Genomic DNA, 23,342 nt, shown 5'->3' with positions numbered 1-23,342 from the left:
AGAGCAGACTCAACGAAGCTGATGAAAGAATCTTAGAGCTTGAAGACCAGCTCTCCAAAATAACTCAGTGAGACAAAAATAAAGAAGACCTCTGAGAAGCGTGGAATCATGTAAAGAGAACAAATCTTACACTCATTGGCATCCCTTAAAGAGAGGGAGAGAAAGCAAGCAACTTGGAAAACATATTTGAGGTTGTCATCCATGAAGATTTTCCCAACCTCGCTAGAGAGGGCAATATTCAAATCCAGGAAATGCAGAGAACCCCTGTGAGATACTATTCAAGATGACCATCCCCAAGACATAGTCGTCATTCTGCAAGTTCAAAAGGAAAGAAAAATTGTTAAACATGATTTAAAGAGAAGGGGCTGGTTATCTACGAAAGGAGCTCCATAAAGCCAACAGTGGACCTTTCAGCAAAATGTCCAAGAGCCAGAAGAGATTCAGTGCCTATACTAACCAGTCTTAAAGAAAAGAAATTCCAACCAAGAATTTCTTATGCAGCTGGAATAAGCTTCATAAGAGAAGGAAAAATAAGATCCTTATCAGACTAGCAAATGCCAAGGGCATTTGTTACCACCAGACCTGCCATATAAGAGGTTATTAGGGGGGTGCTAAATATGTAAAGGAAAGATTGTTACTCTCCATCACAAAAATACACTCAAATCTATAGACCATAAACACTATAAAGCAACCACACAATGAAGTGTATATAATAAACAGCTAACAACACGATGACAGAATCAAACTCATACACATCAATATTAACCTTGAAATTAAATGAGCTAAATGCCCCCATTTAAAAGGCATAGAGTGGCAAGTTGGATAAAGAGGCAATACCCAACTATATGTTGTCTTCAAGAGATCTATCTCACATATAGTAACACCCATAGGCTCAAAGTAAAGAGATAGAGAATAATCGACTAAGCAAATGGAAAACAGGAAAAAAGCAGAGGCTGCTATTCTAATTCCAGACAGAACAGACTTTAAACATACAGTGATCAAAAAAGACAAAGAAGGGCATGGATCATTGAGACAGAAAACTAGCAAAGACACTTGAACAATGGGAGTAACAGACATCTATGAAAGTCTACACCCCAAAACAACAGAATATACATTCTTCTCATCTGAACATGGCACATATTCTAAAATCAACCAGAAAACAATCCTCCAAAAATTCCAAAAAAAAAAAAAAACTGAAATCATACTAAACACAGCCTTGGACAATAGTGCAATAAAAATAGAAATCAATACTAAAAAGACATTCAAAACCATACAATTACGTGGAAATTTAACAACCTGCTCCTGAATGACTTTTGGATAAAACAGTGAAATTAAGGCAGAAATCAAGAAATTATTTGGAACTGATAAGAACAAAGATACAACATGCAAGAATCCGTGGGACAAAGCTAAAGCAGTGTTAAAAGGGAAGGCTATAGTGCTAAATGCACACGTGAAAAACTTAGAAAGATTCAAAATTAACAATCTTACATCAAAACTAAAGAAATAAAATCTTATCCAACCCACATTATTTCGTTGTTGTTTTAGGCTTTTAGCAGCTTGAAGCCATGGTTTTTAGTTTCTGTCTCTGGTGATATGCAGAAAAGTGGAATAAGGAAGGATCTTTACTGGCCCAATCAGAAACAGAAACTAAGAAACCATGACTGTATTATTTCCCTTGGGAGCCCCTGAAAACAAGAGCAAACCAACCCCAGAGATATCAGAAGACAAGAAATATCCAAAATTGGTGCTAAATTGAATGAAGTTGAGAAAAAAAATTATGAAAGATCAACAAATCCAAGGCTTTGTTTTTTTTTTAAGAATTAATAAGACAGATAGACTGCTAGCCAGACTAATAAAGAGAAAAAAGAGAAGATCCAAATAAACACAACCAGATTTGACAAAGGGGACATTACAACCAACCCCACAGAAATACAAAAAAAAAAAAAAAAATCCTCAGAGACTACTATGAACACCCATATGCACACAAACAAGGAATCCTACAAGAAAGAGATAAATTCCTGGAAACATACAGCCTCCCATGATTGAACCAGGAAGAAACTAATTCCCTTAACATACCAGTAACAAGTTCTGAAATTGAATCAGGAAATAAAGAAAAGCTTACCCTCTAGAAAAAACCCAGGACCAGATAGATTCACAGCCAAATGCTACCAAGTGTATAAACAAGAGGTGGTACCATTCCTACTGAAACTACTTCAAAAAATTAAGAAGGAGGGGCTCCAACCGGACTAATTCTACAAGGTCAGCATCATTCTGATACCAAAATTTGGCAGAGACCCAACAACGAAAAAGAAAACTTTAGGCAGATATCCTTGATGATAAAATTGTAAACACAATGCTGGCAAACCAAACCCAGCAGCACATCAAAAAGCACATACACCACAATCAAGTAGGCTTAGTCCCTGGGATATAAGGTTGGTTCAACATACATAAATCAGTAAATGTGATTCACCATATCAAGAGAACTAGAAACAAAAAACACATGATCTTCTCAAGAGATGCAGAAAAGTCTTTCAATAAAATTCAACCTCTCTTTATGTTTAAAACCCACAACAAGCTAGGCATTGAAGGAACATATCTCAAAATAATGAGACCTATCTGTGACAAACTCACAACCAACATTGTACTGAAGGGCCAAAAGCTGGAAGCATTCTCCTTAATAAACAGAAGAAAACAAGGATGCCCATTCTTACCACTCTTATTTTGACATAGCAGTAGAAGTCCTAGCTACAGCAATCAGAGAAGAGAAAGAAAAAAAGTCCATCAAAATAGGAATTGAGGAAGTCAAACTATCTCTATTTGTAGACAATAGGATTCTATACCTAGAAAACCCCACAGTTTTGGCCACCAAACTCCTAGATCTAATAAACTGCTTCAGCAAAGTTTCAGAATACAAAAATTAATATATGAAAATCAGTAGTATTTCTATACCCCAACAATGTCCAAGCTGAGAGCCAAATTGTTGCATTCACAATAGCCACAAAAGAATAAAATACCTAGAAATACGGCTAACCAGGGAGGTGAAAGATCTCTATAATGAGAATTACAAAACAGTGCTCGAAGAAATAACAGATGGCATAAACAAATGGAAAAACATTACATGCTCATGGATAGGAATAATCAATAAGGTTAAAATGATCATATTGCCCAAAGCAATTTAGATTCAGTGCTAGATTCAATTCCTAGCTATCAATGACATGCTTCACAGAATTAGAAAAAAAAATCTTAAAATTCATACGGAACAAATACAGAGCTTGAATAGCCAAGGCAATTATAAGCAAAATAACAAAGTTGGAGAAATCACGTTACCTGACTTCAAACTATGCTACAAGCCTATAGTAAGCAAAACAGCATGGTACTGGTACAAAGACCAATTTAATAGAATTGAGAGCCACACACTTCAAACCATCTTATCTTTGACAAAGTTGACAATAACAAGCAATGGGGAAAGGACTCCCTTTTCAATAAATGGTGCTGAGATAACTGGATAGTCATATGCAGAAGATTGAGACTGGACCCCATCCTCACACTATATACAAAAAAAACCACCCAAAACTATAAAACCTTAAGAGATAACCTAGGAAATACCATTCTGGACATAGACCCTGGCAAAGATTTTATAACGAAGATGCCAAAAGCAGTGGCAACAAAAGCAAAAACTGACAAATGGGTTCTAATTAAACTGAAGAGCTTCTGCACAGCAAAAGAAACTATAAGCAGAGTAAACAGACAACCTACAGGATGGGAGAAAAATTTAGCAAAATGTTTAACAGATGTTTATAACACAGATGATGGTGAGTTTGACGAGAAAAGGGGACACTTATACATGGCTGGTAGAAATCTAATTTAGTTCAGCTATTGTGAAAAGCAGCATGGTGGTTCCTTAAAGAGCTTAAAACAGAAGTACTATTTGACTCAGCAATCCCATTATTGGGTACATACCCAAAGGAATATAAATCATTCTAGCATAAACACACATGCACACATATGTTCACTGCAGCACTTTTTACAGTAGCAAAGACATGACATTAATCTAACTGCCCATTAACCATTGATTGCATAAGGAAAATTTGGTACATAGGCATTATGGAATACTACAACATCATAAAAGTAATGAGATCCTGTCCCTAACAGCAACATGGATGGAGCTTGAGGCTCTTATCCTAAGTGAACTAACACAGGAACAGAAAACCAAATATTACATGTTCTCACTTATAAGTAGGAGCTAAACATTGAGTACACATGGACACAAAGAAGAGAACAACAGACACCAGGGCCTACTTGAGGGTGAAGGGTAGGAGGAGGGAGAAGATCAAAAAACTACGTATTGGAGTCTATGCTTATTACCTGGGTGAAGAAATAATCTGTATATCAAACTCCCAGGATGCACAATGTACCTATATAACAAATCTATACATGTATTCCTGAAAGTAAAATAAAAGTTAACAAAAAAATGCTTTAAGGGAATATTCACTCTGAAAATTCAGAGAAATGCCTAAAAATTCTAATGACCTCAGATTTATCATCAGAAACTGTGATTTTTTCCAACAGCAGTTAGAATAATTGGCCAACACTATGCAAAAAAAAAAAAAAAGAAATTTGACACAAATCTTAAACTTCATAAAAAGTTATCTTAAATTTTTTATAGATCCAAATCTGAAATATAAAGTTATAAAATCAAAGTTTTAAAGAGAAAATCTTCCTGTCCCGTGATTAGACAAAAGTTTCTTATACCTGATCAAAGCTATAAAACGGACAAAGTGGGTCTGTATTTTTAAAAATTTTCTTGCAAAGACCCTATTAAAATCATGGAAGGACAGATTTTTACACCTGCATAAATCTTTTAAAATTACATCTGTAAAGGACTTGTATCCAGAATATAAAAAGACCTCTCAAAATCTAAGTAAAAGGAAATTGAAAACACAATTAATAATGGACAAATAATTTGAAAAGATACTTTACCAAATAGGATATACAGATAGAAAATAGACAAATAAAAATGTGCATTATTAGACTATGGGGAGCTGCAAATTAAAACTCCAATGATATATAACTATACACTTAATAGAATGGTTAAAATAATACCAATACTAAAGGCAGGAGAGAATGCAGAGCTAGTGGCAACCTCAGACAAGGCTGGTGGGAATGCGAAATGGTACAGCCCTTAGGAAATCACATTAGCAATGTCTTATAATTCTCTATCTATACTTATAGTATGGTCCAGCAATCTACTTCTAAGAATTATACTAGATAAATAAAAAGTTGAGTGCAAACAGAAACCTATACACCAATTTACGTAGTAGCTCTGTTCATAACAGCCCATGTTTTTCAAACCAAAATGTTTTCAACTGGTAGACGTATACAAAATGGAATATGAATGAGCAATAAAAATGAACCAGTTATTGATACACCCAGTAAGTTGTCTGAATCTCAAAGTTATGGTACTGAGTGAAGGAATTCAGTGTTGAAATGATTCTCCTGTTTGCCAGAGGCTCACTGTTAGGAAAGTATACGGTTGGGGAATTATATAACTATGAAGATGTTTTCTAGGATGATAAAACCATCCTGTTTTTTAATTTGTGATAGTTACACAAATCTGTACAGATGGTAAAGTTTATAGAACTGTACACCAAAACAAATAAGTTTAATGTTTTATGTACTTACTTTAGAGATATAAAAAACCACAATTTAAATATATGTGAATGGATGAAAAGATGACAAGGAGTGGATTTGGTTTATGTAGAGCTATGTTTCCCAGAGTCCCCTCCCCAGTACGATTTGGGGTTAGGGTTGATTTCAAGGCTTTGCATGTGATTTGGCATGAGGATGTAAACAATAGCTATCACTATATGAACACCATTGAAAGGCTCTTGTGGCAGAGGCAGAGTAACCAGCAAATTCCAGCTTGTTCTTGCTCTATTAAATACCACACCCATTTCTTACTCCTGACTCTTGCCCATAATGACCAACGATCAAACCTATCACCAGAACTTTGTGTGCAGACTCACAGTGAGGGGAGGCTGATAGCTACCTACAGACTTCTCAGTCAGTCATCTTTATAGAGGTCCACTCTGGTGTCTATATCACTGGCTGTTCATTTTGATCCATGAAGCCTGATGTGCATCACCTCAGTTTCTTGGAACTTGGTCTCCACTCTGAGAGAAAGACTGTGCTAGCCTACTGAGAAGAGATCATGTGGAGCAAAAATTAAGTTTTCCAAGCTATAGCCATTCTAACCAGTCCAACCCTTGCTGACCCAGCAGCTCACAAGACAATGAGAAAAACCAGCTGAAAGAGCCACAGCTGGCCCAGATTTACAGAACCCTAGACCCGTGGTGATGGTTTTAAGCCCCTATGTTTTTGGTTTATTATGCAGCAGAGGGCAACATACAACTCACATACTTGTTACAATCTATTTTGTTATTCATGAAAAATAGTTGGAACTTTTATTGAGAAACATCAATCATCTATGTACCAGGCACCAGAGTAGGGATTTCATACAGTTTATCATATTCTCACAAGAAGAATTTAGAGAATCTAAGTAAATTGTCTTACATTACCTTCCTATAAGGGGCTACATGTGAAACTCAAACTCAAGACTCTAGTGTCCATTATTTTTCTGCTGCACCCTTCTGCCTCCTCCTTGTGTGAAAATAATTTAGAGTCCAGGATAAATTTTTGGTGGAAAACATTATTTGAAATGACCTCCCTTCCCCTGATTATGCTTAGCTCCACATAAACACACACACCCACACACCTTCTTTAGTGACAAGAAATTAATAGCTAATAAATAAAATCAATCAAAATGAGGCAACTTTTTTAGATAATCGCCAAATTAAATTAGCAGATCCTATACACAAAGTAGCTTGAGTTTGCAATGTTCCATTTTAAAAGGAAACCTACATTCCAAAAGCTAAGAATCTCTCTTCCAGTAAAATCTTCATGTTTTTCTACTCTATCATACTAACTTCCACCTAAATTACTGTACTTAAAAAAAAAATTTGCTTGGCTCTATTCATTGTTACCTAAAGCTTTCTGTAGTATAACAATTCTATAAATATATGTTAGAAAGTAAAAAATATCTAGACCGTAACAAGCAACCTTTGAAGATCTTCATTTTTGTGTACATAATTTATTTTGCTTACCTTGAGAACTTTGGAAGGCAATTAAGAAAAGAAATAAAATATCCCCTGCTTTCTTTTTATAGTTTCACAAAGGCAGGAGATACTATCTGGCCTTCTCTAGCTTAGGGATCATTAAAAAGTTGCCACTTTGATGTATGTATAGAAAAAAGTGTCTCTAAGAATTGCTCACAGGTTTCTGGATATGCCAAAACAGAGCAAACAGATAAAGATGAAGATGCTAGAAATCCCATGTGGCTTATGACAGATTTGCAAAATGATAATTCTTAATAATGCATAGTTCAATTTTTTTCATCAAGCATAATAACATTGTAATATTTTCCTTTATTTTTCTCACAATAAAGTCACTAGAAGAAAAACACATTTTTTTTCCAAGCTAAGTGAAGGTCATAAGCAGGTGAGCAAAGAATGAATTACTTATTGATACATCAAAGGAAAAGAATAAATAGTTTGTGATAGCTACCGACATTAATTTTGTATTTTGAGCTAAAGTCCTAGTTTCTAATTATTTCATTTTGTCCTTTCAATATGGCGTTCTGGGAAGCATAGACCATGTTTTCTATTTTATTTATTATAATAGAAACTGTATTTTCTTATTTCAGATTTCACTAGGGATTATAATTCAAAGACCATTTATCTTTCTCACTATTTAAAATGCCCTTAGCAGCTATCACCCTAGTGTAAAAGCCAGTGAATTTTGGACCCTTACCTTTTTTTAATGTGCTGCTTGGAATATGCATGCAGGACAAAAATTGCAACTTCTACGTTCTCTTGTTAGAAATGAGAATGGTTTGTTATTTTTCCATATTTTAGCAAACTGAATGTTTAGCAAACTGTGAATGTACATTAAGAAATGAAATGTACACATCATTACAACTCCTCACTTAAATATGTACCAGGAAGATAATTCTGCTGCTGGAGTTAGAGTACTTATTGTTCCAAATATTTGGCATATAGTTTCTAGGCATTCTAAGACTTCACTTTTTCCTCCCTGTTGCATTATTAATTTCTGTAAAAATACTAGAAATTTTTTTACTGTTAAAAATAGCAAACTTTGGGTCAAGTGCAATTTGGCATATCAACCTTCTGCAAATGTTAAAATAAAAAATGGCCTTTGGTATTGTAGGCAAATTACCTCTGTTTTATTTCCTTTAAATATTATAAAATGATCATTTGTAATGAAAAGTTCAAAATTTTTACTTTATTTAAAAGGAAAAAATTAGAATTTAGCTTGAACTATGATAATAGAACTTAGTCATGTAGCAAAGAAATGTTGAAGAAGAAAAGTCATAGATTGCACCTAATGTGAAACACACACGACATTTTAATTGCATGCTATATATGTGTTAATATTTTATTTACTTTAAGTGCCATAAATCTCTAATTTGTTATGAAAACAGATATAAAACTATGATTGTATTATAATCAGTAAAACAATGAGAATAATGTAAAAGTGCTAGCAGAACTGAGTTTTCTAGTAAATAAACTTTTGATTAAAAACTATAACAGATTTTTAGGTAATATTTAACTTACAATGTTTCAAGTTCTCATTCATGTTTGATGCCAGCCATTTCAAGTTCAATCATATATGAGTATAGTAGATTGACATAGTGGACCAACTTAGTCTAAATATTTTATTTTAAAATTATAATTAATTTTTGAAATTACATAAACAAAAATGGCCTTTCAGTCATTAGGTCTATGAATTCCGAGCCTGTATCATTATTTCCAATGTCTAAAATGTATTTGTGAAGATTATTCAAAGCACCCAGAGGATGAAAGAGGCCATTTTATTACCACAAAAAGAACTCTTCTGAGAGTTGGAAGAGTTTTACTCTACGTTCATCCACTAACTTACCTTTGAGGCCTTAGGAAATTCAGTGGAGCTTAATTGGCAAGTTTTCACTTTTCAATAAGAAAAGAAAATTTGACAACATTATTTCTTTTTTTTATTATACTTTAATTTCTAAGATACATGTGCACAACGTGCAGGTTTGTTACATATGTACACATGTGCCATGTTGGTGTGTTGCACACATTAATTCATCATTTACATTAGGTATTTCTCTTAATGCTATCCCTCCCCCATCCCTCCACCTCATGACAGGCCCCGGTGTGTGATGTTCCCCTCCCTGTGTCCAAGCGTTCTCATAGTTCAGTGCCCACCTATGAGTGAGAACATGCAGTATTTGGTTTTCTGTCCTTGCGATAGTTTGCTCAGAATGACTACATGATTTCTAAGGCCTACTTTACTTTAAACATAGAAACCTAATCACTGATGACTCTTCACTGCTCATGAACATGAAACACATTTCAGCACACACTGGATTCCAAGCCTTCTAAGGAGGGAAGGGCCCATATCCGTATCGTCATCACATAAACCCCCAGTACCCAGCTCAGTGCTGTATGTATCCATACGCAAGGCACTCATAGAAATTTACTGAGTCAATGAACACATGAATGAATATTTTCTCCCAAATTACTATTTTCTCCCAAGTTAATACTTTTCTTGTCATGAAATGATCTTGCCTGGTGATTATTTTTCATTGTCTAATGTTATTCCAGTTATTGTTATTAGAATCAGAATGCTTATCAAGCAAGTATAATGAATTTTAAAAGCACAAAAGTTTGGTTTTCTTTGCTGATTTGATGTGGGTAACCTTGACTTGCCAGACCTTCACTCACAGATTCAAAATTTCAGAAGGAATTTATTCAGCCTTAGGAATGGAAAATTATTTAAAATTATAGAAAATATGGAATATTTGTCCCCTTAAAGTGAACTAGAAAATCCAGAGCAACCCTCCTACTAAGAACCATAGACAAAGCATAAACCGGACTGGGGCCTTACAAGGCTCTGAAGCTTATGAGGCCACAGTCTTGGTAGGAGACGGAAATTCAAAGAGGATTCGTCTTTTCAATTCTGAAAGAGGTGTCTGACACTCTATGAATATGAGCAGGATGTTTGAGGGTTTTGTGAGAAGAGAAGGATAAAAGTTGAAATTCACAGCCAACGAGTTTGGGGCTCTGCTAAACTGCCTGAATTTAGCAAGGAGCCCTGAAAAGCTGTACCTCAGAAATAAGGGTGAAGCAACCCTACTTCCAACCTCCAATCTCAGTCTCTGAAATTGGGGTAGGAGACCACAGACTGCTAGGGTCTCTGAGAGGTGCCTGGCAGAAGTAAATGCAAATCTCCTCTGAAAGAAGTTAATGTTGTCCTAGGCCTCCAAATAATTCTTAAAACAATTTTATTACATATGCTGCTTGGCACCTAATAACAAAAGAATGAAGCTGGAAGTAAGTGTTGTTTGTTTCCCCAGAGAAGGTCACTCTTTATCTTCCTTACAATAGATTTTACTTCCATATAAATTTGTCACTAAGTATAAATGTCAGTCTTATTGTATTCTTTATTTCTTTGTATGTATTTTAATCAGAACCTAAATGAATCATATAAATTCTGAGACTGGCAACACCACCAACTTTCAAAAAATGTGTCAGAGCTATTGTTTAGCATATAAAAGGAAAAGTAGTACTGTCTTTCTTCTATGACAAAATTTTTGTCACTGCTGAAGTAAAATAACATTGCTGAGGGAAAGATTTGTTTTCTCCCACGAATACTGGCATAATTAAAATGGATATAGTTGAAGCATTCTGGTCTTCTATGGTTGTGATTTATTTCCACTGACAACTTTTTTAAAGTGTGTATTGATGTTTGAGGAGGGAAATTCTATGAATCCAATTTTTTTAAAAGCATATGCACCTAATATTTTCGTGTCACAGTTGGGAAACTATTACATAGCTAGTATGTCATATGCGGTGTGTACAATTTGCTCTTCTTTACTGAATCAGAAATTTATATGGCAGCAACTAATGAAATATGTTTTCTCTTCCAAATGAATTTTTAAAATATTAAATTAAAAAGTGTTTTTCCTATTTTAATTACAAAATTACAAAATAACAGCAGAGAGTTGTGTTATAGAAAAATGTTGCAAACACATTAGCTTATCAGCATTCAGTCAACATCTTGGAATTCCCAAGGGGTTGCTATTTGGACATGGGGACTTTGGGAGGAGATTAAGTCATTAGGGCAGAGCCCTCATGAATGAGTTAAGTGCTTTTCTAAGAAGAGACTGGAGAGATTTGCCTCTCTGTCTCTGTTCTCTGCCACCTGACACCACCAGAAGATGGCCATCTATAAGTCAAGAAGCTTATACTCCCTTCAGACACCAGATCTGCTACTCCCTCCAGAACTATGAGAAGTAAATGTTGTTCAAGGCAGCCAGTCTAAGGTATGTTTGTTATAGCAGCTTGAACTGACTGAGACATTTAGCATTTGATACATGTTAACTCACCAAATCCTCCCAACAGCAACATGATAGAGAATAATGCCCCTAATAATGATGACCTTTAAGTAGCATTTACTATCTTAGCATAATAAAATATCACAGTGATCAAATATTAAGTAATTGTTAACATTTCTGTTCTACACATGAGATGCATAAAATTAAGTTCCTAAATCAAGGTCACAAAGAAAGCAGTGACAGGACGAGTGGTGGAAGTGAGCAAGTATAGCTTCCCCAGTCCTGGTTCCCAGCAAACACTCCTAGCAAGAAAAAGGGACCTCTTCTCTTGCCCTCTCTCCTTCTTATTCTTCTACTTTCCCTTCTTTTCTCTCTTTTCTTTTTTCTCTCCCTTTCACTATGCCTCTTGGTCCCTCTCTTTCTAAATCAATCTGCAAGTGGACAAACATTTTAATTGAGTATGATAATTGGTTTTTGAATCAGACAGAGAGGATCTACTCTCTTTCCAGAATCACAAATATATAGATTTTAATATTCTATTTAATTACATCTATCATATTTCTATTATTGCTAACAAAGTTTTATACACACAGATACACACACATACGGCCCAAGCAAATCAGTTTAATAACAGTGAAAAATATTAACCAAGATTTTGGTTAATTTTCTTCAAAAGGTTTAAAACCGTGAGGGCTGTATAAGTGTAATCTCTCAATCAGAACCCATGAAATTTTGATAAAATGCTTTTTCACATGTTAATCTCATAAAACTAATAAAAATTCATTTTAAAGTAAAATTTGATAAAATATATATTACATTTTGTAGGAACATCTCAATTGTGACAAAAGAACTTTGATGTAAAATGTCAAGTACTTACGATTTCTTTAATTACCTGAAGCTTTTTTTCTCTTTTCTGTACCACAGTGGCTGACTAATCTAGGGGTAATATGTTATTTCACCAAATAATGCTGATAGTCTGCTTTATTGCAGTACAGATTTAGAGATGTACTACAGACTCGATGCTGTATAGCATGGCTGAAGCCTGGTTATCATTTTTAGTAAATGCAAGGAGTCAATAAATAGTATAATAAAATTTACTGTCCTATTAGTGCTAATTAGGTTAGCTTCATTTGACTCATTTGCTGCTGCAGACTTGTCTTATAATTTGTCTTTTCTTAAAAGATGTCGGTACTTGTGAAAGAGCATCATCATCAAATGTGTAATTTTTTAATCTAGAAAATAATACTCAAGTGCCAAGTTCTAAAATGTATGATGCACAGGTCCTTTGAAAGCAACTGCCTCCTCCACCACATAGCTACCTATCACTTGTAAAGTGTCTTCTAGCAATTAGTACCTTATGGTAAAGAAAACAATCTTCTCTTTTGTAACATACTAACATCACATCAAAATGATCCATAATCAAGATGAGAAAGGCAGCAATAGAGTTATCAGGAAGCTGTGTTTTAATGCTTTTTAAAAGAGGCTAAATGCTTTGCAAAAGAATAGCTTATTTCCGAGAATCAAGCAGGAGGAGGTATTGCAGTTGGTTCACATATTACAAGAAGAAAGCAAAGGTATAAAAGGCAGATGAACTTACTGGAGATTCAAGGCCATGGATATTTAACGAGTAATGAAGATTATATATCACATCCTACATCCTCCTAAGGAACATTTTCAAATAACCCCACCATCAAATAGATACAGTTATGCACACGTGACCAAAATGAATGGAATTAAAACAACACAACAACCAAAATACACAACCCCAAAGATATGTTTTATATAATCGACATTTTCATACACATGCTCACATACACACACACACACACACACACACACACGATGCCAGCTAAGACATGTCAAAATCTAAAGCAGCTGGAGTGCAAACCAATATATTGCTTAAATACTCAAAATGTAGATTGTTGTGACAACACTGGATTTCCATATTGTATCATCAGTGTAATATAGAAGGTATGTACTCCTGGTGCCCACGTTACCTTTTCCGGTTCTGGAAGATACATTATCTTCTCAGTCCCATCCATAAGAAGGAGTGACTATAGTGAATCTATGAAGTGCTGTTAAAATATATATATATTCAGCCTCAAAAACACTCAATCCAAATTTTCTAAAAATAAAATAATGTCTCAAGTAGAAGCCTTTATTAAATTTTAGAAATATAGTACTAGGTGGTGTTTTATATGGAGTTAATTTATCTGGTACTGAGTCAAGGCTTACCAAGGTTAAGCTTAGAGGGAGAGGAAAATGCAGTACTCATATTCACCTTCCACAACCCCCAAACAAGGGAAAGCATTTAAAGAGTTTTCAAAGTGATGTTCTTTAAAAGGTGAATTTCCTTTGAAGTAAATAAGACTTGGATCAAAAAATAGAGTTAGACAAATTTGAATAAATGCATTATTTTAAAATTCTGAACACAAAAATATCCATGTAGACAATTTCATAGCATAAGTAGATAAATAAAAGCATCACTTTAAAAACAAAAGGCAAAAGAGATTAAAGTAAAAACTTAAATTGAAAGAACGTGGGTAAAGGAATATAATACTTTGAGAATAATGTTCAATATCTTCCACTGTTGAATTTTATGAGTATTTCATTGCTGCTTTCCTTTTTAAATTTCTGATTTTTATCAAATCTGAGGTATCCAATCTCCTTGAAAAAGCCTGTTATTTAATTTATCTTGTTTAGTAAATTAAACACATACATCCACTTTGAAATTAATTCCATTCAGGTTTATCATAAAGGAGACAGAGATTTCTGGTAATTCATAGAACAAAATAAGAAAGACTATTCACACCCCTGTATTTCTAAATTTACTAATTAGAGTTGACATAATTATCTGTAGATTTGATCTTTTAAATCATGGTCTACAGAACTCTTTAATCTCACAGGTGCTTAGAGTACTTAAAGTAATGTTAAAATTTTGCCTTTGAAATACTTTATCCTATAATTTGAAAACATACTTACTATAAATTGGTTTAGAATAATGATATTTCAACTCTACTAAATTATATTTTTAAAGTATAATTAGTCAAGTTTTATCTCCTCAACAGAAACTTTTCATTCATTTGTGTTCCCTTCTCATATTTCAAATTGCTCTCTTCTCCTAACAAGTACTTCCAAAAGGCAAACAGGTCAATTGTCCACCAAAAGAGGGTACATTCATTAGTTACCATGACAATGTTCCAGATAGCATGGACAGGAGACAGAGATTGCTGTTCCAAGTCTCAAAGACGTTAATTTGCATTTCCATCCCCACATCCAGCTTGGACATACTCATTGTTGCCTATAATTCAAGAAAGTATATGTTATTGCAGAACATCGTTAGAACCATACATATCATTATGAAAGATGGATGAAAGACTAGTTTTTACTAATCCTAGTAGGACTTTAGCTCATGATCATCCTTCTTTCCCTATGTTAGTCTTCTCATGCTGCCATGACAAAATACCACAAACTAATGTCTTAAACAACAAAAATGTATTTTCTCCCAGTTCTGGAGGCTAAAAGTCCAGCATCCAGGCGTCAACCTGGATGACTTCTGATGGGGACTTCTTTCCTGTCTTACTTTCTTGCTGCATCCTCATGTGGCCTTTTCTCTGGGCATGGAGAAATTGCTTTTGTGTCCTCTTCTCTTTATAAGGACTCCAGTTCTAGTGGATTCCGGTCCCACCCCTATGACCTGATTTTGCTTTATTTATCTCCTTAAAGACTTTATCTCCAAATATATTTGGTTTTAGAGCTTTGATATGATAATTTGGGGGGGACACAGTTCAGTCCATAACACCACCCGTCTGGCTAAACCCAAATTGCCTGGGCAACAGTTGCCAAACTGTGACTACAGTCTTTGCTTCCCACTACAATCTGCTTCATGTCTATGGTAACCCAAGTTTTTCCACAGCTTCCAAGAATTCAAACAGTGAATGATTCTTAGAACAAAATTTAAAATTGACTGTATTCCTCAGCCTATTTTATACAACCTTTATATTTCTTCCCTCCACAGAATTCCCACCTTTGAGTTGTTCCTGTGTTGCAATATTATAATAAGGCTCAAGGTAAGGAATTTAGGTTGTTTTTCTTTTCTATTCTATACGTATATACATTTAGGGGGTACCAGTGCAGTTTTGTCATATGGATGTATTACATAGTGGTGAAAGTCTGGTTTTCACATTTTTATACAATATATTTTGATTAAGATTACATATGTTTGAAATTATAGTTATAGCTATTCCTTAACTTAAAAATTTGGAAATCCTAATAATGAAGAAATCTATTATATTTCTATGAAAATTATTATAAAAGGAAATTGGCCAGGCCACATTGCTAATTTATTTGTAATAAGCAACAGGTTTGTTGAAAAAAGCTCTGAAATAAACAAGATGGGATGAACTGTATAATGCACTATCATAGCAAACTCTGGGGTATAAAGACATGATACATTATATGATTCATGAGTTTATTTACATATATGGACAAATTATTGGCTTTAATTAAAAAAGAAAAATAACCAAAAATTTAGAAAAAAATACATATATTTACATAATTCAAAATCTCATTAAGGAATGGTGGAGTGTCCAACAAATTATGGATAATAATCAAAGGTAGAACTATAATAAGTAAGTAAATAAGCAACAGTGAGGCATGTAAATCAAGAAAAAGCAAGATAAAGTTGACTATTGACTTGGAGGAATTTGCCAAGGTTGTTCTCTGTAACCACGTCAAAAATGTTAAAGAACCTCAATCAGGGATGTCAGATCAAAGTCTTCATGAAGAGACTCAGCGCACAGTATGGGTGAACTATAAACACTCAAACACCCCCATTTATACCCCCAACACAAACTCGCCGGTAGACACTTAAATAAAAAGAGATTTCATCTGACCTGGTCTTGGTACTAGACAGAGGAGGGGGTCTCCTCTGAGTATCGGTGGCCATGAACTAACTTTTATATAGGTTTGGACCCAGATGATTCACTAACCACAGAATTTAAGACAAACAAACAAAAACTAAAAATGCACTTACTGAGATTTGTTTTGTATACTACAGAAGAAAATAGGACTTTTCTTTTTGTCTCCATTTCAAAGAAAATGCCTCATATCTATATTCCCCAAATAATTTTAAACATGAATCTCAAATGAACATACCCAAAACATAAAAGTACAAGACACATGAAATAATAAAGCCCATTAACAAAAATCCAAACAAAAGTAAGCAGAACAATTAGAAAAATAAAGACTTATTGATATTATTTATTATGTAATATAAAATAAATAAATCTCTGTAAGAACATTAAGAAAATAAGATGAAACTGAAAGTATAAGTACGGAAGTAGATACTATAAACACTAATAAACATATTTGAATAAATGAAACTTTATAAAAGTATAGAAGGGTAAATTATAAAACCTAAAATTTTTCAATTCATGGATGAGACAAAGTATATTTTAAAAGCTGAAAAGAAAATTACTAAAAAAAAAAAAAAAAAAACACCAGTTAGTTATTCAGAAAACATTACTGACAGTAGAAGGAATGGAAAAAATGGAAGCGAGTTTAAGAGGTTAAACTTAAAAATACCCGAGAATTTTCTAGAGCTAGACAGTTTAGAAACTATATATTTTGAAAGTACAATAAATCCCTAAAGGGACATATAAAAATAACAAAATAAAATAAAATGACACCTAGATAAATTTAGCTGACATTTCAAAGAACTAAAAGCGATGTTGAAAACCTAATACTTGTTAGTGGGAAAATACAAATCATAAAGGAATACACATACCACATAGTGCTTTAGTTAATGACAGGCTTCATATATGACAGTGTTCCCACATTATAGTATCTTATTTTTACTGTATCTTTTTTATATGTTTAAATGTTTAGATACATAAATACCATTATGTTACAACTGCCTACACTATTCAGTACAGTAACATATTATACAGGTCTGTAGTGTAGGGGCAATAGATTACGTCACATAGCCTGGGTTTGTAGTAGGCTATACTATCTAGGTTTGTGTAAGTACACTCTATAATGTATAATATTGCACAAAATTTCCTTCAGTCTATGGGTATGAGGTGTATATGAAGCATGCATGAATTTTGTTTCATCTTTAGTTCCATTTCCAACATATCTCATTATGCATATTGCAAGTATTCCAAAAATTAAAAAAAATCTGAAATCAGAAACACTTTTGATCTATGCATTTCAGATAAGCAGTAATTAACCAGTACATAAATATAAATATGTTTAACTAGTCGGTGGAAATTTCTTTTAAAGAACTATTTAATAAGAAAAGGAAAGGTAATAAAGTTTCTATTTGATGACATTAAAGACAAAAACTATTCTTGATCCAAGTCAGAATATGAATGATTATTTTATACTGTTCCTCTCCATTGGAACCAATACCTTAGAGCAAAAGTAGAGAGATACTATTGATAACACCAGTTGTCTAAAGATGCAATTTAAATAAACTATTGTAAGTAGAAACGCATTGTAACATTTGAAATTAAAAGTATCTTCTCGTTAAATGTAGTTTGGGCTTAGGTTTTTAATATTACCAAAAGTACTAATTTAGCTTTAAAAATATACCATTGGAAGACAAATATATTAACAAAATAAAATGCGATCAATCAACAAAAGAGTTAAATCAATTTTGAAATCTATGTTAGCTTGGAAAACTTGTTGAACTTTTTTTGTTAGTATACTTTCAAGTCAGCATGTTTTGACTGTAGAATGCAATTAGTCAATTATCTGTGATGTAGTCATGAAAACAAGTTTCAAATCTCAGCTTCTCAAGAAGGGAGGGATTTGTATCCAGCTCAGATTTTGTGTAGCTTTATCTGATAATGTTGTGTTGAGAATTATAACAGCCGAATTTTCATTGGTGATATCAACTTATCACCGAGATGGTGATGTTGTTGTCTGGCTAGTGTACTTAAGTAACTTTCAGTGGTGGATTGTTTACATCTAAAGTTAATACCTGGCTCTTACATTAAACCAGAAAAGGCAAAGTTTTTATTTTCAGGGTTTTTGATCTGGAAGCATCTCCTTGATGTAGTCGTGACACATTCTAAAAATAAAAAGGCTTAGGTAACTGTGCAAACAGAAAATGTAAACCTAATCTTGTGTATGGTATGTATAAAATTTACTTATTTTTATGACTGCAACCATACCTAAAAATTAAGCTGGGAGTTTAAATAGTAAAACTTCTAGCTGCTGTGTAAATAAATGAGACAACTTGTATTTTAAATAACCAATAAAGTTACTCATCAGCTGTGTGTAATAGGAAATAAATTTATAATATCATTTACATTAAAATTAATATCCATAAAATAACAATATATCTATGACTTTTGGTGTATTTATTTCAAGAGCCTGAACATAGACTATAATGTTTCTTTTTTAAGGAAGCAGTTACGATTCTGGTAATAAAGTCACTTGTATTACTTTTTTCCTCCAAATTGTATTTGTTTGACACTAGTAGCATTAATAACAGCTTTGCAGGTAATTAATATTTTATAAAACTTGACAGTGTTGTCTGTTTTGTTCTGTTTTAAGTATTCATGACTGATATTAGTTTATTTTAACCATTTATAAATGTCATTAGAATAACCAACGATATTGTTACTAATTAAAATCTTAGAACAGTGGGTAAGGTGTTCAAGAGTAAGGAAACAGCCTGGTTTTACTGAGATTTTAGATGATCTCATATGTGAAAACTTTATTGCTTCTAATATTTAAAATTTTTTCAATAACATTACATGTTGGTGGGTCCAAATTCTCAAAGCTTTGAACTTCTTTGAGATAGGTTGTTTTTATGTTATGGAATTCCTTAGGGCATGCCAATTGAATTAGGAAAATGGTCCCATAACATCTGAGGACTTATCCTTGCTGTTCCTAGCCTGAGACTGTTCCACAATGGTAAGGCAGTAATCTTAGCCGCCAATCTTCTAGAAAGGGCTGGAACTTGACTAAGCGCACGTATGGAAATCTAGCAGACTGGCTTTTAGTCTAGCATCCTAACACTGCTTACAATCAAGCTCTCTCTTCCTGTTATGTAGTGGGCACATGGTGACTAACAGTCTTGAGAGCCTTTTCCACACACAAGATTGGCCATGTACATGGTGGCTGCTTGAAGCAGAACAAGAAGCTCTTCATCAGGAGGGTTTCCCAACTGCCTGCAAACCTTGTCAGCTATTAATTAATATCTTGTCTTTCAGCTACCAGAGACACCCACTGTCACACTGGAGCCTGCTTCTGACCAAAACAACCTCTGTCAAGCTATAGACTGCTTCTGACCTCAGGTTTGCCATTCTGAGCACATAACAAAAATAAAACAAGAAAAAGCATAAGGTATGAAATGTTATTCAAAAAAAGAATGATGAAACAATGAACTAAAGCCTGGGCAGTAAATAATTCTGTCTTCAAGATCCCACATGGAAATTTTTTTAGAAAGACTTCCTACCTTTCCTACTGTTTGTAATGTGCATCTGGAATACTAGAGAAAGAGTCCCTAAGATTTGCTGGAAAAATACCTTAGCTTCTGAGTCTTAGCTTTATTGCTAATAAACACTGGATTTCTGGTAGTAGAGAAGGAAATTTAGTATTTCATGATGATGAAAGATGAAAAGAGAGGCTTTATGGCTGTACGATTTGGGTAGAGCTTTTCAGTTAATTAACGAGGAAATATCTGAATTGAGTCAATGAGGTACAGAGTTTATTTCATACAGATACTTTTAAACTTCATAATGCCATGACATACCTGATTTGTTACTAATGTCCACAACTTATCCACGTGTTTATGGCAAAAAAAAAAAAAAAAAGTGCGTGAAGAAGAAAATTATAGTTTCAAAAATTTCTAGAATTTGGTTTCTGGAAGAAAATACAAGTGTCTGTGTGTTTGTGTACATATATTCTAGATAGATGAGCCAGTAAGATAGAGTGAGCATTATTTTTTCTTATCCAAAGAAAAAGAAAAGCAATGCACAGGTAGAAGACCTGGTAAATTTTGTATCATCATAACCACCTAAAAGTTTCGTGTGGGAAGGTAAGTCATAACTCCAAATATTTTTTTCTACTTAAAAATTAAAATTTGTACAAGAATATTTGATCCAGAAGAAAGAAATATATATATAAGGAATTACTAGAATTTTACATTACTAAAGAGAATTAAAACTAAATTTAACAGAAATTATTGCAATATTTATATTTAAGTTTCTTGAGGACACACTTAAATATTACATTTGTAATTTGACTTTTAATTTATAAGAACTATATCATTGGATTAAAGATAGTTTGAAATGCTCTGCATTCTAATTCTAGTAATTTCTTTTATTATGGTGTGATGGAGAACCATTGCAGGGCTTTAAGTAGAAGTTAGGCATGATCTAATTTGTGTCCTAAAAGGATCACTCCACTTTCTATGCTACGAACACGATACAGTGAGCAAGCGTAGAACCGGAGAGCACAGTTAAAGAGCTGTGTAAGAATTGGGGCCAGTGAGGTACATTCCCAGTGGTAGAAATGGTGGTGGTGGGAAATGGCTGGAATTTGTATTGTGTTTTGAAATGAAAGACAAGTTTTGGTGCCCAGTAGAATATGATCAGTAAGAGGAGACCCAGAGGCTTAAAATTGACTCCACAGAGATTTTTAGTCTCAGCAATAGGAAAAGAGTTTTTATCAGCTGAGATGACGAAGAAACTGCCACTGGAGCAGTTTTGGAGTCAGGGAGGTCAGAATATCAGTTTTAGAAGGGCTAAGTTTGATTGGCAAATTAGAAACATAAAAAGAGATATTTAACAGGCATTTGTATATATTAGTCTGGAGTTCTTGCAGAGGTCTGGCAGAAGATAGAAGTTGAGAATTCTTGGGGTTTTATGAGATCACCAAGAAATATGCATAAAGAAAAGACTAAAAGAGAATATGTAAAACATAAGTGCTCAGGGGGAAAAGAATATTCCAGAAACAGAGACTGAGAAGGAGTAACAGCAGAACGTTGAAGGGAAGCCAAGAGTATGTGGTGTTTTGGAAGCTCAATAAGGAACGATGTCAAGAAGGAGAGATACCTCTGCCAAAACTGATGGTAGGTCCAGAAAGATGACTGCCTAAAATTGACCACTAAATTTACACCATATGAGAGTCAATAGTGACCATAAGAAAAACAGCTTGTTGTCATTGAGGTTTTTTGTTGTTGAGAAGCAGAGGATGACAAGGAGAGGGCAAAAGCCAAATAAAGGTAAGTTTAAGAAAGAATGAGAAAAGGAGAATGCAAACACTAAGAATTTGGGACACTCTTGAAAAGTTTTACTAAAAAGGAAACTGGAGAAATGGGATACTCATTGGGAAGAAGAATTACGTGAATGTCTTTTTAAAACCTGGAGAATAACATCATATCTACATACAATCGGAAAAGATGTGGGAGAGAAAACAAACTGGCAATGTAGGAGATAGGAAACGTGCTAGAACAATGTTCCTAACTAAAGTCTGCTTTTAAAAAATCTACGAAATTGGAGAGATTGGCTTAAGATAGAAGTTTGGAGAGTTCTAACAGAAATGTTGCCTAATAGAATTATAATATGAACAGCGTAGGTCATTTTAAATTTTCTAACAGCCGCACTAAAAAAAAAAAGGGTAAAAGAAGCATGTGGAATTCACTCTAATATGTGATTTAACCCAATATATCCAAAATGTTATTCTTTTGTTTCTTCTGTGCCAGTGAGTTTTCTATTTGTCCGTGTTTTATGAAGATAGATATTGTCCTTTTGCTGCCAGATGTAGGACTCCCTTAAGCATTTCTTGTAGGGCTGATCTAGTGGTGATGAATTACCTTGGTTTCTATTTGTGTGGGAAAGATTTTATTTCTGCTTCATTTTTGAAGGATAGCTTCTTAATATAACAAATTGAATGAGATATTTTACATTTAATTTTTATACTCTCTGTGAATCTAATGTGATTTTTACCTGACAGCACATCTCACTTTGAGCTAGCCTCATTCACTTCCTATGCTCCACAGCCGCATGTGGACAGCAGCTATTGTATTGGAAAGCATAGGTCTATAAGAAATTTTAGGCAGGCAGATAGAATACGTAGATGCAAGCGCTGGGAAATGTGGAGTAGTCAAGAGTTGTGATGATGAGAGTTTATGAAATCTATTTTCTAAGAACTTCATTTTACATGGAGAAGAGGAAATGACAGAAAGTTAAATGCGAGGATGTTGTGGAAAGATGCTGAAGGTTTATGAAAAAGACAAAGTATGAAATTTCCAAAGAATATGGGAATGTGAAAAAAAAAGAGGCACATTTGCTAAGTAGAATGAAGGGTACTCTTGAGGTTAGTGACTGATAGGGTTTGGCTGTGTCCCCACCTAAATTTCATCTTGAATTGTAGCTCACATGATTCCCAAGTGTTGTGGGAGGGACCCAGTGGGAGATAATTGAATTATGGGTTCCCCCCATACTGTTTTCATGGTAGTGAATAAGTCTCACGAGATCTGATGGTTTTATAAAGAGTTTCCCTTTTCTCTTGGCTCTCATTCTCTCTTACCTGTCCCCATGTAAGACATGCCTTTTGGCCTCCGCTATGATTGTGAGGCTTCCCAGTCACATGGAACTGTGAGTCCATTAAACCTCTTTTTCTTTATAAATTACTTAGTCTCAGGTATGTCTTTATCAGCAGTGTGAAAACAAACTAATACAATGACCATGAATTTAAAGAGAGTCCAGGCTTAAAACTTAAGCTCATTTCTGTATCAGTTGCAATATATTCCTTCTACCCTTCTTCCTTTCTTGTTTATCCTTGTTTTGTTTGAATAGACAAGCCAGTTTGTTTTGCCTATGAAATGATTTAGGAAAAATAGAATTGTTGATTCTATAAGGTA

General features: G+C 34.0%; 1 long non-coding RNA gene across 1 annotated transcript in view; it reads left to right on the top strand.

The window, feature by feature from the left end:
* The window catches only part of LOC107974627 (uncharacterized), a 207,789-nt gene extending 185,043 nt beyond the window's left edge, over positions 1-22,746 (top strand). Inside the window, exons 4-5 of the long non-coding RNA XR_001717493.4 lie at positions 15,477-15,528; positions 19,687-22,746. This is a non-coding gene — a long non-coding RNA (uncharacterized LOC107974627). The remainder of the gene's footprint in view (positions 1-15,476; positions 15,529-19,686) is intronic.
* The last annotated feature ends 596 nt before the right edge of the window (positions 22,747-23,342 follow it).

Source organism: Pan troglodytes, chromosome 4 (genome assembly GCF_028858775.2).
Source record: "Pan troglodytes isolate AG18354 chromosome 4, NHGRI_mPanTro3-v2.0_pri, whole genome shotgun sequence".
NCBI lineage: Eukaryota > Metazoa > Chordata > Mammalia > Primates > Hominidae > Pan > Pan troglodytes.
This window is presented reverse-complemented; position numbering and strand designations above follow the sequence as displayed.